This window comes from Bombus pascuorum, chromosome 3, assembly GCF_905332965.1.
Source record: "Bombus pascuorum chromosome 3, iyBomPasc1.1, whole genome shotgun sequence".
Classification (NCBI taxonomy): domain Eukaryota; kingdom Metazoa; phylum Arthropoda; class Insecta; order Hymenoptera; family Apidae; genus Bombus; species Bombus pascuorum.
The window spans coordinates 12,230,586-12,248,917 of NC_083490.1; the positions used below are offsets into that span (position 1 = coordinate 12,230,586).

The 18,332-nt window shown below is 35.0% G+C and overlaps 1 protein-coding gene across 6 annotated transcripts in view; it reads left to right on the forward strand.

The window, feature by feature from the left end:
• Window positions 1-18,332, forward strand: part of LOC132905004 (uncharacterized) — a 173,346-nt gene that overhangs the window by 135,681 nt on the left and 19,333 nt on the right. Inside the window, exon 1 of one of the 6 annotated variants that reach the window (XR_009657718.1) lies at window positions 2,701-3,000. The exons of 4 other annotated variants lie outside the window; for them this stretch is intronic. The gene's annotated coding sequence lies outside the window, so the exon portion shown is untranslated. Of the gene's footprint in view, window positions 1-2,700; window positions 3,001-12,997; window positions 13,129-18,332 lie in introns of those variants that run through there. One more of the 6 variants, XR_009657716.1, reaches the window with a different exon arrangement.

The following is an 18,332-nucleotide window of genomic DNA, read 5'->3' on the forward strand; positions in this document are numbered from 1 at the left end:
GGACACGCGAAAACGCGAAAAATACACACAATATGCAAAGGTAGATTCAGAGTATAATATCGATTCTTTACGATGTTTAAAATATATAATACAATTCTCTGTGCAAGTTCAATTTTGTTGAAATTATAAATATTTGCATACATATTTGTAGGTTACTAAGAAATATTTATGCATCGACAAATAATAGGTTATGAGTGATAGGACAACTACAGTCGACATTTAGAAGCAATTTACGTCGCAAAATTCGAGTGTCCTTGTTATTTTGATTTTTTGGAAGATTTAAGTAGTTATAATAGAGATTTACTCATTGGAACGAAATTTTACTTTTGGCTGTATTTTTGAATAGAGTAAGAAGATTGGATAGAGCAATATGTATTTGTGAACGACGGTGTATATTTGCTTTTCCTTTTACTGTTTGCGTTCGAGCTATTGGAAGCATTCGAATAAGTGGAGTGGCGCCAGATAGTAGCTTAAATAATAGGAGCTCCGCAGCGGTTCAGTAAATCGAATGTCGAATGAAATTTCATTCACGATGAATGGAGTACGGATCTGCTATAATTCTCCTATAAAAGTTTTCAGTACCATTCGATACATTTCAATACGATCCAATATAGTTTTCTATAATAAATTGCTATAAAATAGCAAAGAATTGCAGCAAAATTGTTGTAATCTTACTGTAGAAAATTATTATAGATATAAATATTTAAATTTCACTATAGAAAATTCTGCAAGTTATGTTTAATTAAAATATACAAATATGACATTTTTATTAAAAATCGATTCTTTAATCTCAAAATTTGGCCAGCGTTTCCTTAATCTTATCATATTCTCTTTACGTAATTGCAATTAACAAAGTGTCAAGACAGACGTGCAGTTTAACGATTAAAAAGGAATTTTACGTCGACTGTTATTGGACAGACGATTGAAATTGAAATTGTGAACTAAGCCGTAATGAACTTCTGATATTTAATTGATCTCTGGTGAAGCGTGTAGGTTAGATTATTGGTTGCTCGCGCGTCTAATTAGGGCTATAGTGAATTTGGATTAATTAGAACACGAGTCGAGCTAAGGTATGTCCAATCCACACTGTGGTTATGTAATCGCGGTGAGCGGCCGGAGGAGTGGTTGCGTGGATGGTGAGAGGCGATCGCGTTTGTCGAGGAATTATGCGATTGATTTTATTCTTCCCGAATTCAGTTCCATTACTTCCAAATTTCTTGTCAAAATTATATTCTCCAACTATTTTCAACCGTGCTATGCTCTTCGAATTTTTTACTCTCACTTCTTTGCTCTACCCGATAGAAGAAGAAATTTATAAAAAGGTTCGTATTTTCGTAAATTAAATTTTAAAATAAACAACAGTAAATCCCGAGATACATTATATAAGTTCAAAAAGGTAATATACATGTTTTTAGTACTGGCATTGTTTCGATTTTTCATCTTATATGATCGATCGATGCAACTCCTTAACAAGCCACTTAATCTGAAAAATCTTCGATTGCCAATATGAGCCTCTCAGAAGTGAAATTTATCAACTTTATTTTTCATCATACAGAATTTTCAGTTTAATTACACAATCGATTGATGAATCAACTGACTTGCTTGCAGCGGTTCATTTACTCCGAGAAGATGACACAAATAATAATAAATTTTAAAGTAAATTTCAAAATAGTTTTCGTAATATCACCTCTGTCTCCTGATTCTCGTTGTATAAAGTTGATTAACGTAGCTTTTGAATGGCTCGTATATCAATCAGATAACATTCGCTAAACATCAGTTCCTTCATGCCAAGAAGTTGACATAAATATTATTAAATTTCAAGATAAGCGTAATGTATAGAGTTGATTAGTGTGACTCTTGAATGGCTCGTATATCAACATACGATCGATGTTTTTCATTCTTACGAAACGATTGACTTACTTCCATCAGTTCCTTCATATCAAGAAGTTGATATAAATATTAAATTTCAAGATAAGTGTAATGTATAGAGTTGATCAGTGTGACTTTTGAATGGCTCGTATATCAACATACGATCGATGTTTTTTATTCTTACGAAACGATTGACTTGCTTCCATCAGTTCCTTCATGCGAAGAAGTTGATATAAATATTCTTAAATTTCAAGATAAATGTAATGTATAGAGTTGATCAGTGTGACTCTTGAATGGCTCGTATATCAACATACGATCGATGTTTTTTATTCTTACGAAACGATTGACTTACTTCCATCAGTTCCTTCATATCAAGAGGTTGATATAAATATTTTAAAATTTCAAGATAAATGTAATGTATAGAGTTGATCAGTGTGACTCTTGAATGGCTCGTATATCAACATACGATCAATGTTCAATTCTTATGAAACGATTGACTTACTTCCATCAATTCCTTCATGCCAAGAAGTTGATATAAATACTAGTAAATTCTAAGGCACATTTAACATATAGTCTTTGCAACATCGTCGCTTTCTCTTGATTCTCACTGTATTAAGTTGATCAATGTGGCTTCTGAATGGCTCGTATATCAATCAAATAACACTGTCCGTGCTAAAGCGTGATGATCATATAAAACTTGCTCCCACTCTGCATGTGTCTTCTTCCCCGTAAAGTCCGCAAGAAGAATCCGAAACTGGACGAGGCACACGCACCTCGTTGTCCCGTTATTTCCGCGTGGCGGTGTAAGCCGGCTGTCGCGGGTGTAGCAGTCGATAAATCAACAAGTATACGCTAGGCTGTTCGCGGGTCTGTCAGACTCGCGTTGCACGCGTGTACACGCGCGGACACGTGGACAGAAACGATGGCTGAAAGAGAGCTGAAAAGGGAGGCAGCCGACTGGTGATTTATCTCGTAGACGGCTCCGGGTTCCTTTGGAATTCTGCTGCCGGCGACCGTGGACGATCTCGACGAAGGGAAGTCGATCGACCGGAATACGTCGACGTAACGAACCGATTCTCGACGCTTTCTTCCTCCTACTCTGACCGTTTATCGCGCTGACAGATGTTTTCGGTGAGTGCCGTGTAAAGCTTCGCGTTACGGTTTGCTTGGTGTCGATCGCTCGGGGCGTATGTGCTGGAGACTGTGGCTTGTAATGCTGCGATCATTCGATTGTTCGTAAGACGATTATGGTTCTAGCGATTTTCAGTTGTGGCAGACTGATGAGGCGAGGATCCATTGTTCCGCCGATTCTTGGCCAATGTTCTGAACTTGATAACGGTTCAATAAATTTTTTCATGTCGCCTTTAGATGACTTTTATCTAATTTAAAAATAGCTAAGAATATTTATGTAACGATGATCCGAGATAACGTGGCAGTGTTGTAAAAGGATCGATCGTGAAAATTATTTTTCATCGTATTTAAAATATACGGCGTTGAATCGTAAGACGTAAGAAATCCAATGATCGCGATTTTTTGCTTCGAAGAAACGTTTTAGGTCGAAGATCGATACGCATGTTGAATATTAATTGTATGAAAATTTGTCTGAATTGTCCGAAGGAGCAATTATACATTTTTGTCATGAAAATTGAAAAAGATGAATCAGATTTTCTACCTATAGTTTTACTTGAAATTGTATTTAAAGATGAAAATAATCAGAAATCCTAGAGGATTTAATTCGCTATCCTTTAGAGAACGATAAACACGCTGTGTATGTAATGAACTTTTTGATATCGATCGAACGAGTAAATTGAACTGCGAAGATACATGCGGTTGTAGCCAGTTAAAGGCTACTACTGATTACTCGCTACTGCCTCTCTAACTACTGGTAATTACTGGTAACAATCGGTCTGTGTTCTACTGTGAAAGCTGTTAAACGTATCTAACTTAACCCAACCTTCGTCACAGTATGAAACACATTACGGTTGAAACGTTGGGAATATCTCAAGTGAAAAAGTGAAACATTCTACCATCTGCTTTATAATAACACTGAATACTTCTCTTCATTCTTAGAACAATATCTTTAAAATAATCAGAATAATTTTTAAAGCGATATGAATAATATTAGGTTGTTGGAAAAGTGTCTTTCTCTTACAGACACGTCTTTTACATCAACGCATCTTTATACAACATGAAACCGAATCTGTCGAACGTTGTGATCTTTATTTTGATAGAACAAAATGGATCGTAATTCCTTATAAAATCCATTATTTCCTTATAAGACGAAAGAAACTTTTCGGACCTAATATTTGATATATTGAATGAATTATATGATTGGTATATGATGATTAGTATCATGTATATTTTGTTGTATACATTATAGTGAATAATATGTTGAATAAATATTTCCAAAAATATTTTCGTAAATAGATAGCAAAGTATAAAATCACCATATATTAATAATCAAATGAAAAATGTAAAATTAACGATTATCCTTCTAGTTGGAAACAATTCTTCAATGATAATATCTTTTTAATCCTATTATGATTTAATATGTTTCATAAATTTCAAAAATCTAATTGAAATGGAATATTGAATGCAATTCGACATAAACGCGTAAAGGTTTAAGATTCATCGACCAATCTATCGAATTCACGTTCTCGATTCGTGTTTCACATTCTACTATTATTGTTTCTCTGCATAGCTCGTCGAAACGTTGTTTCCACCGATGTTCAACTGGTCACCTGTTGATCGTGGCTGTACCGACTTTGTAACACACCGGAAACAAAAACATATTCGAAGCTTCCGGCCGTAGTAGGACCGGTTCAAACTCTCGCTTCGTCCCTCTCCCCTTTCGACATACGATTCGTTGCGTTAATTGGACGATTATTATGCAAATACGTCTCCGATCATCGAATTGCCTGTATACACCGCCGAAACACGTAGATGGGAAGAAGCGTCGCGAAACGAGTCTGAAATTGAAATCGAGTTGAGTCGTATCGAAAGAAAGTGGAAGGTTCTGTCCGGGAAAATTTATTTATAAATATCGTGAGAAAAACTCAGGACCACGGACTTGTTGCAGTTTTCAAATATTCGCGAATTGCGAATCAATTTGAATGTACGAATTTCGAAGTTAAATTTCCAGATTGTAGATTTCCTAAAACTTTCAAGTTCTCGAGCCTTAAAGCTCGAAAATTCCCGAAGCTGTGAAATTCCCGAGTTTTTAAATTCCGCAGCTGCAAACTTCGAAAGTTTCTAACTTTCCAATTTACTAACTCCTTAATTCTTTACGTTTGAAATTTCGAAGTTTCGCAACTTTGGAAGAAGCTTCGAAATTCTCAAACTTGGAAACTGCGGAACTCTGCAACTCTGAAACTTTAAACCTTCTCCACTTTGTAAATCTAAATATTTAGCTTCTGAAATTCCTAAATACTACGCACACTTCGCCAACCATTTCCACCAAAATCTAGTCGAACCAAGAAAAACCTTCTCTAAACATCCAATTACCAACCAATTCACCGCACACCTGGTATCGTCCAGACGAAAAATCGTATAGACGCAAGCAACTTACACCTTTCTTCGCACGAACGTACATCCCACGTTAATACGTAGCTGTGGCATTGGTGTAGCGTGGAGCGACCGTAATATAAAACGTACATCGTTCGTTTTTCTCGTTTTCTACCGTTGCAGAAGCGTGGATCGCGAATTCGTGGACGAATCGGCGAGCTTCCCCATCGCTGCCGGGAATTAAGAGCGTCGTAAGAAAGTCTCGCACGGTTTAATTACCATTCAAGCCGGAGGGCCAGAGGGAGGCCTGGCCTCATGCAAGTATAATTCTCTGCTCCGGTCTCTCCTCTCCTCTCCTCTCTTTATTGCTTTCTCTCTTTCCCTTGGACAGCCTTCTACACGATTCTACGGTATACGGTACCCGACGAAAGTATTCGTACACCTTTGAAAACGGAATAACCTTTCTCAAACTCGACCAAACTGGCTCTAGCTTTTGCGAGAAATTAGGTGTATCAGTTCGTTGGACGATGTGTAAAAAAAGAAGAAAATATGTTGAACAAATTACAATTGGTTGGAACCGAAAAGAAGAAGGTAAAGGTCGCTTCTTGTAACATTTTTGTCTGTTAATGATAATTGAAACAAAAGAGTTTGAGTAGCTATGTCGGTTATTACATACGCGTTGATAATTTTATCGAAATCGGTTGATCCAAAAGCTATAAAACTTCGTCATTTTTACCGATCTCGATGAAAGTTTCGGTTTTTTTTAAATTTTCATTACAGATAAAAGAAGATTGTAAAAAGCGAGTTTTACTTTTTCCCTCGTATTTCCGACCGATTGCAATTCTTTTTCAAGTTTTTGTACGCGTTGTCTAATAAACTAATGCTTTTAACTTGTCGCGAAAGCTTAAGCGATTCGAAAAAAATTCTCTTTTCAAAGGCGTACGAATACTTTCGTCCGGTACTGTACATACATATACACAGGCCACGATCTCGAATACTGGACTGGCGTGATACGCAGGCGAAAACAGAGGAAAAGTCACTGGAGAAATGCGTTTCTTGTTCGATATTCCTCGTTTGTCTTCTATTTTCATGTGATTTCTATCATTTCCAGTGTTGTGATTTCTGCTATTTAATTTAAGGCTGGTGTGAATATTATGTACGTTTTATTGGAAATTTTGAAATATAGCTTCCAATTGCAATCTTGAAATTTTCATTGGTTTCAGTGAATTAAATACATCGTATTTTAAAGTTTCAGTATTCTTCGTTCGTCGTTTTCTCCTTTTATTTTCGCCTTCCGAGTCTCGTAATTTATATCATTTCACATGTAAACATTACGTAGGTTTTACAGGAAATTTCAAAAAACAGTTTCTATTTGCAATTTTGCAACTTTCAGCCTGGCAGCCTGGCTTCAATTTACAAAGTTGAAATTTTCGACATCTGCCCCCTTTCCAGTACATTCAGCCATATACCCAAGTTAATTAGCAGCGTATTTATTATTGTCATCATATATATACATATTTTTATCATTCAGTCAGACTCGAAGCTTACACTTGCATCGAAGATTCCCATAATCAAGCACCAAGACCATCCATCCGATGGTTAAAAAATTTGCATCCTTAACGAGGCAGATACTATAATATTTCATTAACCACATTTTTCCAGGAGACACAGTATAAGCAGAAAGAAAGATAAATTTAGACGACACCCGATGCAGATTACGAGCAGCTCGATGATGAATCTTCCCTTTCATTCTCCAACCGATCTCACCTGCGTACCGAGATCCTGTGTTCGTTAACGATGGAAAGTAATTTGCAGCGTACGAGCGACCACGGTACAATGCGTGTTTTCTTCGATAAACCACGACCGGAAGTAGGTATTCGTGATCGCGCGTGTCGTTACCTCGCGATTTACAATCGACCGATGAAATGAGTTTGCCCGGGGCCAATAAAACGATATGTTCGATAACGAACGAATGCCGTGTCTTTAAATATAATCGAGCCCACCGTCATGATATCTTCTGTTACATGGCGTGGTATTAGAAAGATAATTGATTATCCGGGAAATTGATTGACTTTCTAAGGCTGGAATTTTTTGGCCAATTGCCAGCTTCATAATTGATGTGCATGAGTGGATGCATGAAATATTTTATGGCAGACGCGATTAATGTGAAGATTGGCTAATATTCTGAGAAAACCATTTTTTTGCTAAGTGTCCTTTTTTTGTAAATCCAAAAATTAATTGATATTTTGTGTAATTGTGATTTGTTTGGAATTTTGGAAATGTGAGAATTTGTTCATATTTGTTTTTGCAAAATGACTAATACACGTAGATGAAGGAATATACAAGGCATTAAACGAGATATTGATTAATTGGAAAATTGATTAATATCACGAGACTACTAGTAGATTCTTCGGAGAAACATTTTTAATAATCTTGTTTCATAGAGAGATTGATGTCGAGGAAAATTGGATATCGATGTTAGCTAAATCGATAAGTTGATTAATATTCCAAGTATTTTATCTAGAATTTTTAACAATTATATTTGTAGAGTGATTGATAAACATGAGTGGACAGATGAAGTCACTTACCTACCAGGTAGGAAATTAGTTTTAAGATTACTTGAAAAACTGACTAACATGCTACAGGAGAATGGAATTTCTCGAAACTTTCTACTTTCAATTAAATCTTTTTCAATACAAAAAAGACATTCTATAATTGATCGATCGTAAAATCATCGATATATCCTGACGCTAAAATACACTATTTTCGTTATTTCGAAATTATACATACATATTTAGAAATTCACTATTTCATCCAAGTACCTATATATGTATTTGACACTTAAATAAATCGAAAATACTAATTAATAAACGAAATACTATAAAAGAAATCGATTCAAATCAGAAATATCTTTTTCAATTTTCGATAATTCTTCGAATCTCTTAATACACATTGAATGAAATCAAGTTGACTTCAACTAAGGACTTGAGTTCCGAAAATGTGAACGTATTTTAAACGACCAACTATAGCTTTGTTTCTCAGAACCGATGATTCCACGATGAGACATTAATTAATTGGAAAGTTAATCAATATGCTGTGGATCGTGAAGTTTTAGAATTTTGGCGATGTAAGAATAGTTAATTAGAAAATTATTTGATAATTAATTTCCATCAACTGGAACTGGCAGCGATCGTTCCAGGAAGGCAAAATACTGGCATTAGAAGCACTTTTGTCGCGATAACGAGTCGGTTATGCGGATGTCCGTGAAGCAGATTGTTGGCCGACGTACTCGCGGCTACGACACGCGAATCTGCGCATGCGACACGGTCCGGTGTTGCAGTGAACGCGGACGACCCATTTAACCCATTCGCGGCCGTACTGTATACTGTATACTGTATACTAATACCGCATGCATTCGATGCCGAAGAAGGTTCTTCACTCGACCTCGTTACCCCTATCTTCTTACATCTTTTCTCTTGGTGTATCGAAATTTGAAAACTACATCGTTTGGTGAGACTTTTATAGAAATAAGAAATTGATCAAATATTCGAAATATCGGACGTGGCAGTGATGTTTCGCTTCGTTATATTTTAAGGTCTAGAAATTGTATGCTTTGAATGTTGATAAAAGTAAGGTTAGTAATGTTGAGAATTGTGGATCGTAATCGCCGAAATAAATATGTAGGAATATTTTTATTACATGTAGGAATGATAATAAAATAGTTTTGTATTTATGTAATATGCGATTTACAAGATGTTCATGGATACCCATTACGTGTCTCACTTTTACCATGCGTACGGAACAGTGACATTCTTTTGTTCTACGAGACGCTGCGCACGAATATACACACATACTTACACACATATTCACACGCATATATGTGTATCACTACTGCGCAGGTGATTCGGCGTAGCACACAAAATTACGTATATCTCGATAAGTGAAACTGATAAAATGTTGCAAATGTTCCGCCTGGCGATATTGTACTTCTTTTTCTTAAATATCAATTACATTCGGAGATCGTATGCTTCGTATGGTGGCAAAAGTAAGGTCAGTAGAATTGGTAAAATGAGTTAAATATTGGGCATAGAAATTACGCTTCTTATCATTATTATCTACAAATTTGGAAATAGTGGAATCTTGACAAAAGTAAAATTAGTAAAATGATGTAAATAACGAGTACATTAGTGGCACTCATTGTTACTGTTATTAAAAATTTGCAAATGACCAGCTTCGAATCTTGTAAAAGTAAAATTCACGAGATATAAATATTGAACAGGTATATTATTATAGTTGTGTCGATATATATTTCTCAGTAAGAATCTTGATATACGTAAAATTGGACGAATATAAATAGTAAATTAGATATTGTAAATATTGAACATGGCACTTACATATTATTTATATCACTTTTGAAAAAACATGATACCACGTCGAGTAATTGCGAGACTGATAATTTATTGTTAAGCCGCAGATATTTATGCATTTATGGAAAATCCAAACGTGTAATCATGGATATAATATGCAAATGTATATAAGGTTTTCAAAGTAAAGTATTCATTATAATATTTAGCGAGTCTCATTTACTATGCACGTTTCATTTTTCGAATGTTATTAATAAAAATATGGATTTACATAAACATTCGTAGCCTCAGTATATTATTAATAAATTAGGTCTACGATTCATAATTTGTCACGCGGCTGTATAATTTATTATATAGAATATTGTGAATTTCCAATAGTCAAAGAAATTGATTTGCAATATATTGTAACAGTCAAAGTAATTATAACCGCAATATGTTGTTGCACAAAGTTCAACCATAATTCACTACAACGACCATTGTTACTGTCTAGATTGTGCAATTATCTACTGTACAAAAACATTTAATTAAGTTCTATCGAAGGGTATAATTTTGAATGGTTCGCAAAACGACATAGACATCTATTAAACCAAATCTATAAATTTATAGTCTGAATCTATAAAATAATAGTTATAATTTATATATAGATTTATGTATAAAATTATAGTTTAAAAGAACTAAAACGTGTAGATTTGAAATTTCTTATAGAAAATTCGAAACGCCTAATTGTCTTCAAGTAGAAATTTAGATTTGATCTCGTTTGGTATCAGACAAAAAAGTGACTGAATGGAACATTTTCACGACTTGCAGAGAAAAAAAAGTTGTTAGAATCGAAGAATATTAATCTTTGATAAATTATCATGGATTTTTTTCAATTTCACATAAATATTGCAACGAGTATTTTGTTAATTGCTGTTTGACAAAGTCGTAGTTTCAAGATTTCTGAAACTAATTTTCTCTGAAACATCTGGATATGAAACGGATCCTTTCAGAAGGATGCTTATACGTTTCGGTATTGCAGCCTGTCTCATCAGGGATCTGGGTTAGGTTAGCACCATATGTGGTATCAGTGCGTCATCGGATCCCTAATGAAGCTAACTGCAATGCAGACGAAGCTCTCTTAGATTCCCGAAGGTGTACCAGTTTCTACTCGCATAGCAAGTAAGCTCTGCTTGTCTCCTCTAGGTTGTACTTCGACGATTATACGCTGTAATCTGTGAGATACTCTTAGAACAAACTGTTGTAACCACATGGATACAGTAAGCAAACATAAGTTTAAATATATGGAAAATATAAAAAATTGCTAAATTTTTAAAAAATCTGAAAATTCTAATTATTTTCCAAGTTTTAACAATTCGGAAAGTTCACGATAAATCTAAGTATAAGGAAACGGTAAAAATTGGAAAAGTTTCAGTTATTCCAAAAGTTCCAAAAAATCCCCAAATTCTTCGAATTTCAGGAATTTACATATATCAGACATGAGTAAATATTCGAAAAATCCCGATCATTAAAGATTCCAGAATTTCCAAAATTCCAAAAATCTCACGATAAATATATCAGAAATAGCGAGATAATAGAAAATTCCGAATATCGAAAGATCGTAAAATTCTTGAAAAATCCTACGACTACGAAAGCTTCGATAATCCCAGAAACTCGAAAAAATCCACCTCTCATATTACACGTACCTCGAAAAAAAAAAAAAAAAAAAAAAAGAAAAGAAAAAGTAACTTACGTACGTTTGTGAAAACCATTTACCCCACGTTTACTATTACATTAGGCTGGTCAGTAATTTCTCGCAATCATTCACTTGGCATTATACCACGCGGAACAAAGATAGTCCCGTTTAAAGCGATTTTCCGCGTTCATTCGCGCAAATGAACGCGGATACATTCGACGAGGATACAATTATCCGGTCATCATGCTCTTTAATTCTCTTCGAGTGCTACTAAATCCTACTCTCCGTTGCACAGGGAATGATGTTGACTCCGTTGATCGTTCTCGTCGTTCGATGACCCGATTTTGCGGTCCGCTCGACATGTTTGCGGAGAAATTGAAAATACGTCGCCATACCGGTGATTGGAATTTTCGTTGCGGTGGATCGATCGCTATATCGAAAATTTCATCTTCCACAAAGGGTTCGTTTGTCAGGAAGGAGGCCGTGCATCTACTTTTTTTTTTCATCGTCGGAACTTTATTGAAAATTTCACGTTTGTATTTTCTGGTTATTGGTAAACGGTTTTTTTTTTTTAATATTCCAGAATATAATTTGTTTACGGAGCTCGATTTTACTATGGGCTCTTGTGCAGAATCTCTTCATGGGAACGATAAAAAATATTACTATTATATTACGTTATAAACGATTCCGCCTATTAGAGACATTCATTTTTCCTCTTTTATTAGTTTCAAATTGAAATGTACGAATAAGCTGTTCAATCTGTAATGTATTTAAATCGTAACGATTTCAATAAGCACTACGATTCCCAATATTCGTCAGAAATTCATTTCAGAGTCGCATAAACTATCAGTATTTCTACCAATAACAGATTCTCTATAGAAAAATCTATTTTTCATTTCGTTAAACTTTTTCTACCATCAAGCTATAAATAAAAGTATTATCACGTTTACCATATTTGAAATTGCACAAAAGATCGGCATTTCCATTATGTTAGTACCTTCATAGAGCCTGCTCCATATTCAAACCACGTACGAAAATATTTATTACATTTACTTTATCAAATTTGTAATATTGCAATAAACTACAATGAATTAGAATTCGTTAATTATTCGGTTAATGTCGGCCTACTGAATTATTTAAAAAAGAACAAATATATATACACACACACAGTATCCATATCTTTCATCAAATTTGCCACCAGTTCATGAAGTTCGTTCACCTTTATAAAAGAAGGAAAATGCGATAGAATTTTACGTATTCGAATGGAATTTCAATTACGTATACACTGTTCGATGAAACGAACTTTCATGCGCATAATCCTAACTCAAAATTGCGGCTGGTATCAGCACGAACTTCAGTCACGACTATTTAGTTCGCGGCTCGACCGGCTGGTCTAGAAATCCAGAGTCGAGATAGCGATTTCGAGCGGCAAGACGATCTTTATTACGCGTGCACGAGGAAAGTACACGATGACGATGCGGACGGTAGCTGGCTCGGTGCCAAAGAGAGATCTCGCAGGGCTCAGCCTCTTCATTCTCTTCCTCTTCGTCCGTATTCAACGTCCATCCTCTACCAACCCTCTGTTCGTTCGCTTCTTTTCCGCTTTTTTTTTTCGGAGTCGATATCGAGAAGTTGCAAGAGCTCGTTTTGGCTGAACTGGCGTTCTCTTTTTCTCTCTTATTTTTCCTCGCAATTTTCAGTGATTTTCTTTTATTAATTGTAGGTTTCTAGGCACCTAGATATTCTTCACGATTTACAAAGAAAAGTGAATTTAGTTATTAAATTATGTAGTTACGATTGTTACGCTTTTAGAAGTATGGACCACAGCGAGATAATTTGTATATTTATCTTGTGATTTTTGGTAGCGTTATTTAACATTGAATTTGTTTAACAGCATATTTGCTATATGTAATAATAAATGGTTAATTAATATTGTGTTTATAATATAAGAGTTTAATATATTTAATTAAAATCGTGAATATAACTTTTTAAAAATCTCGAACATCGTTTTGGAGTAAAGTTCTGGAAAATGTGAGTTAAGGTCCTTGAATAAGAAAATACAGATAGCAAAATTTGTGCTAATTGGAGTAATTGTTGGAATAATGAATTTCTTTGAGAGAAGAAATTAGAACTATTATCTCAAAGATTGATTGTAAATTATTTAATTTTGTAAAAGAAGACAGATATATAGAATTTGCAATTATTAGAATATTTGTTAGGATATTGACGTTTGATAAAAAGCGAATAATAATTTTTTGCCACACGTTTGCGTACAAACAGTTGTAATAATTAAAGGAATAATATAAACAGCGTACTGTGACGAAGAAAAATATTTACGTAGACTCGTTAGTAGCTGGTAAAATCTCGCGTAAATTTACAAAAACTAAAATCCATTATTTAATCGACATATTATACTTTCTATCGTATCAATGCAAATATCAAAATCAACAATTGTATTAAACTCTCGATATCAAGACTCTGATCAACAATTCCAGACACTTTTAACATTACAATAGCCAAAAAAATTTTCTTAAACTCAAAACTCTGTAACAAAGCAATTAAACTTTAATCGACTAATTTTCAAGTAGCAAAAATTCCAACTCTCGTCTCTAAAATTTAAACGACCAGTTGCAAACGCTTTCAATGCTACATTTCTTAACGACATGTCTAAAACCCAAAACCTACTTCAAAATGCCTTGAAACAATTCGTTGAATTGAAGCTTTAATTGATACGTTCAATAGACTAATTTTCCAGTAGCAAAAATTCCAACTCTCGTCTCTAAAATTTAAACGAACAGCTCCAAACGCTTTCAACGCTACGTTTCTTAACGACTTCTCCAAAACCCAAAACCTACTTCAAAACGCTTTGAAACAATTCGCTGAATTGAAGCTTTAATTGATACGTTCAATAGCCTAATTTTCCAGTAGCAAAAATTCCAACTCTCGTCTCTAAAATTTAAACGACCAGTTGCAAACGCTTTCAATGCTACATTTCTTAACGACATGTCTAAAACCCAGAACCTACTTCAAAATGCCTTGAAACAATTCGCTGAATTGAAGCTTTAATTGATACGTTCAAGAGACTAATTTTCCAGTAGCAAAAATTCCATCTCTCGTCACTAAGATTTACACCGACGATTCCAAGCATTTTCAAAATGACGATTCTTAAGAATTTCTCTAAAAGTCAAAATTGTCGTCCTATATAACGCTTTAAAACAACTGGGGTTTGATTAAATAGTTATTTTCAAGTAGCAGTAGAAGTTGGAGTAAACTTGAAGGAAGGTGGAGACTCGGCTTGAAAAAAACAAGAGAGAAAAAGAGGAAGCGGAGGATTCAAAGCGATGCCGGGTGGATCGAATCGGACTGCACGGAATTGGCGGTGATTTAAATTGGCTGCCCTCTCGACCTGCCGTTTAACCTATTTACCACCGGAGCTCCTGAATACGCCTGCTCTTCCTCTTCTTCTTTTTTCTCTTTTTATTTTTTTTCCCTCCCCCTCTTTTCGTCCTATTCCTCCATCCACTGAATTTCGTAGCCTGTCAGTCGCATTTATCCTCTTTGTGGCACGACCCCGAAGCTTTTTAAGCTCCTGACGGGAAACACGATCGTCGGGCCCGCGTATCTACAACTCGTGTTCGAGGAGCCTTCAAAGGGAAACCTGCGCTCTCACTCTGATCGAAGTTTATGAACGTTTCGTGGCCATGTGTTTTCGTTTTATCCGCTGGTTCGATTTGAATTCGCTGGTGGGCGGGCAGAAGTCATTATCATAGAAGTCAGAGTATAAATCGGAATGATTAACTTTGCAGAGAAGCATTCCGATTTATACTATTAGAATGATCAGGTAAAAGCGTGGAGAAAGAAGAAAGAGAAATCGAATAATGAAATTGTATTGTTAAAACGACATAAGCAACAGATAGCATCGTAGAGAATATTAACGCGCTTATCAAAGTTTGTCTGTTAATTGAAATTTAACTTATACTCTTTCGGTATAATTTCTCTCAGTTATTGTAACTTATTATTATTATTATTATATTATAATACGCTATAAGATATTCTCAGAATTATAGGATTTATTTATTCAGAAATATTAGAAATTAGGCTTTCCAATGATGTCTATCCCATAACGATAAGTTTATTCATAGATGGATCTATTTACAATAGATTAAACAGTGGATTAAACTAAATACAGTAATGTGCTATAACTAAGACAACTAGATAGATAATTCAGAACTCACAACCAACAGTTTACAACTCATAACAACTTGGCAACTCAACTCTCAGCTCCTCACAACTCGACTCTCAGTTTTCGACTCCTCACAACTCGAGTCTCAACTAACAACTCAAGTGTTAAGAAGTATTGTGTTGGCAACTAAGTGATTGCTGATTTTGTTAATACCACCTAATGACAAAATCCGCAATCACTTAGTTTCCAACCCAATAGTTCTCAACACTTGAGTTGTTAATTAATACAATACGTAAATGGATACTTATACAAATACATACTTTCGTAAAGATAAACGAAGGAATGGAACCTAAGAAGATATTTGCATTTCCTATCAAATATTATTATAATAGGCGCCAAAGTTTGTTTACTTTTTCATAGATTTTCCATAAATACACAGATATCCATAATCTGTGCATGAATTATATTCCGAGATTATATCGCAAACGTTTCTTTGCTCGAATTCAAGTCGTAGCTTTAGCAACTTAAATGTTCCATCCTCACCGAGTTTGTTAACTCAGAACTTTAACTATAAACTGAGAACTAACTATAAATTTTATCGCCAGGAATTAGGTTTAAGGACTTGTAAAGGACAGGATATCTACGCCGACCAAGTAGAATTTTCATCAGATTATCACGAACTTGCGTTCTTCGTACCAACGAAACGTATGTGGATCGAGCAATTACATTTTTTGGAAAAATAGAGTTCGGACGGTTAAGGAATAGAGCGACCACGTGTAGGTAGATTTTCACTGGAAAATCTTGCAATTCTTAGGACGATTATTGTGTTTGCTTTAAAAGTGCAAGATGCTCGAAGCTTACGAACGAATGTAATTTAATTTGCCACTTTATACGATAAGGAAACTAATTTATGTGTCTCTCAGAAGCCTTTTGATCGACGAATCTGCGACAGAAAATTAATTTGCCGCGGTTGGAATACAGTTTGTCGTAAACAGAATGGGATTTAAGATATGTATTTTGGGAAAAAATTAATTGCAATGGTTTGGAGAGAGATATGAATTTTGGAATTGGATTGTTGGTATAAATGCGAGAACACAGAGCAAATCGTACGAGTTTCGAAGCTTCATTTGCATTATAATACGATCCTTTGCTTCGAGAGACGCGTGTAAAACTGTATGGCGATCGTCTGTGACTTTAAACTTTACATACGTGCACGACAAAGAAAAAGATCTGATCTGTTGGGTGGAAATTATGTAAAGATGGTCACGTGTAATTACAAATCGATTTATACTTCGCGGTTTCCAATAAGAATAAACAGAGAAACGGATCTTAAAGGAAAGGAAAGGAACGTATACGTACGTGAGAAGTGAATTAATTGCAATTTTTAAAAGAAAGATGGGGTTAAAAATGAACGAAGAGAAAAATAAGGTGAATTGCGCTTTTTAATGCGGAGGATACGAATATTAGAGGCGACGAGGCAGAAAAAGGAAAAGCCGGAACTTTCTACGTTATGAAAAATTTGTAGATACACCGAGGTTAAAGAAACTTTAAACCAAGAAACAAATTTTTAATGGGAAAATATTCAGCCACGTGAGCAGGTTATCTAAAGCTTGACAAGTTGAATTGCTAATTTAATGTTGCGCAACGCGATCAAAATATCTTCGTTACTATTCTTGCACCAACATCGTTACAGCATAAATATTAAATGAAATCGGGGGAGCAACATAATGGTTTGCAAAAATGGATATTAACACTAGAACTAGCAAAAATCAAATTGACTGGTTTTTTAATTTTATTTTAAAACTCCTACTTCGTGTTTTATTTTTTTCTGCAATGGTGTAATGACTTTTGCAACGATAACTAAAAGAGTAATATAATGAATTTCATTTTGTTTTTTATGGCTATGGCATCAAGGCTACTTATACCAACACCAATCAAAATGACTGGTACTTGTCAAAGTGCAAAAGAGTCCTGCAATCTGTTTATCGAACCCCAATTAACCAGTTTCCTCGTTTTGTGCAAATCCCCACACGTTTTTAAAATTTTTACTGCGTATCATTAGCGTCTAATTAGCATGCGATTATTTCTGTAATGCCAAACAGGCCACCCGTACGTTATTTGTGCCGCGAAATAATATTGGGGAAGGTTTCGATGGTGTTTTTAGAAGATTTCCTACGGCCGAGCGCAAACCGCACGATTGCAATGAGTTTCAGTTTGATTAACACTAGAACTACCACACCATTCAAATTGACTGGCTTTACAATTTTATTTTAAAATTCCTACTTCATGTTATATTTTCTTCCGCAATGATGTAATGACTTTTTCGCAACGATAACTAAAAGAATAATATAATGAATTTCATTTTGTTTTTTATGGCTGTGGTATCAAGGCTACTTATACCAATACCAGTGAAAATGACTGGTACTTGTCAAAGTGTAAAAAGGTGCTGCAATCTGTTAATCGAACCCCAATTAACCAATTTCTTCGTTTTGTGCAACTTCCCACACGTTTTTAAAATTTGTACTGCGTATCATTCGATATGACGATATCAGTTATCAGGAAAATTCCGGATCGATCGCTAGATCGCTAGATGCTAACGCTAGAAATACCACAGCAGTCGAAACGACCGGTTCTACAATTTCATAAATGTGTCAAGCCTCGTTTAGCGATCATGGTGGATTAATAATACCAAAAATGTGCTACATAACATGGAATTCCTTCTATAAGACAGTAATAAATC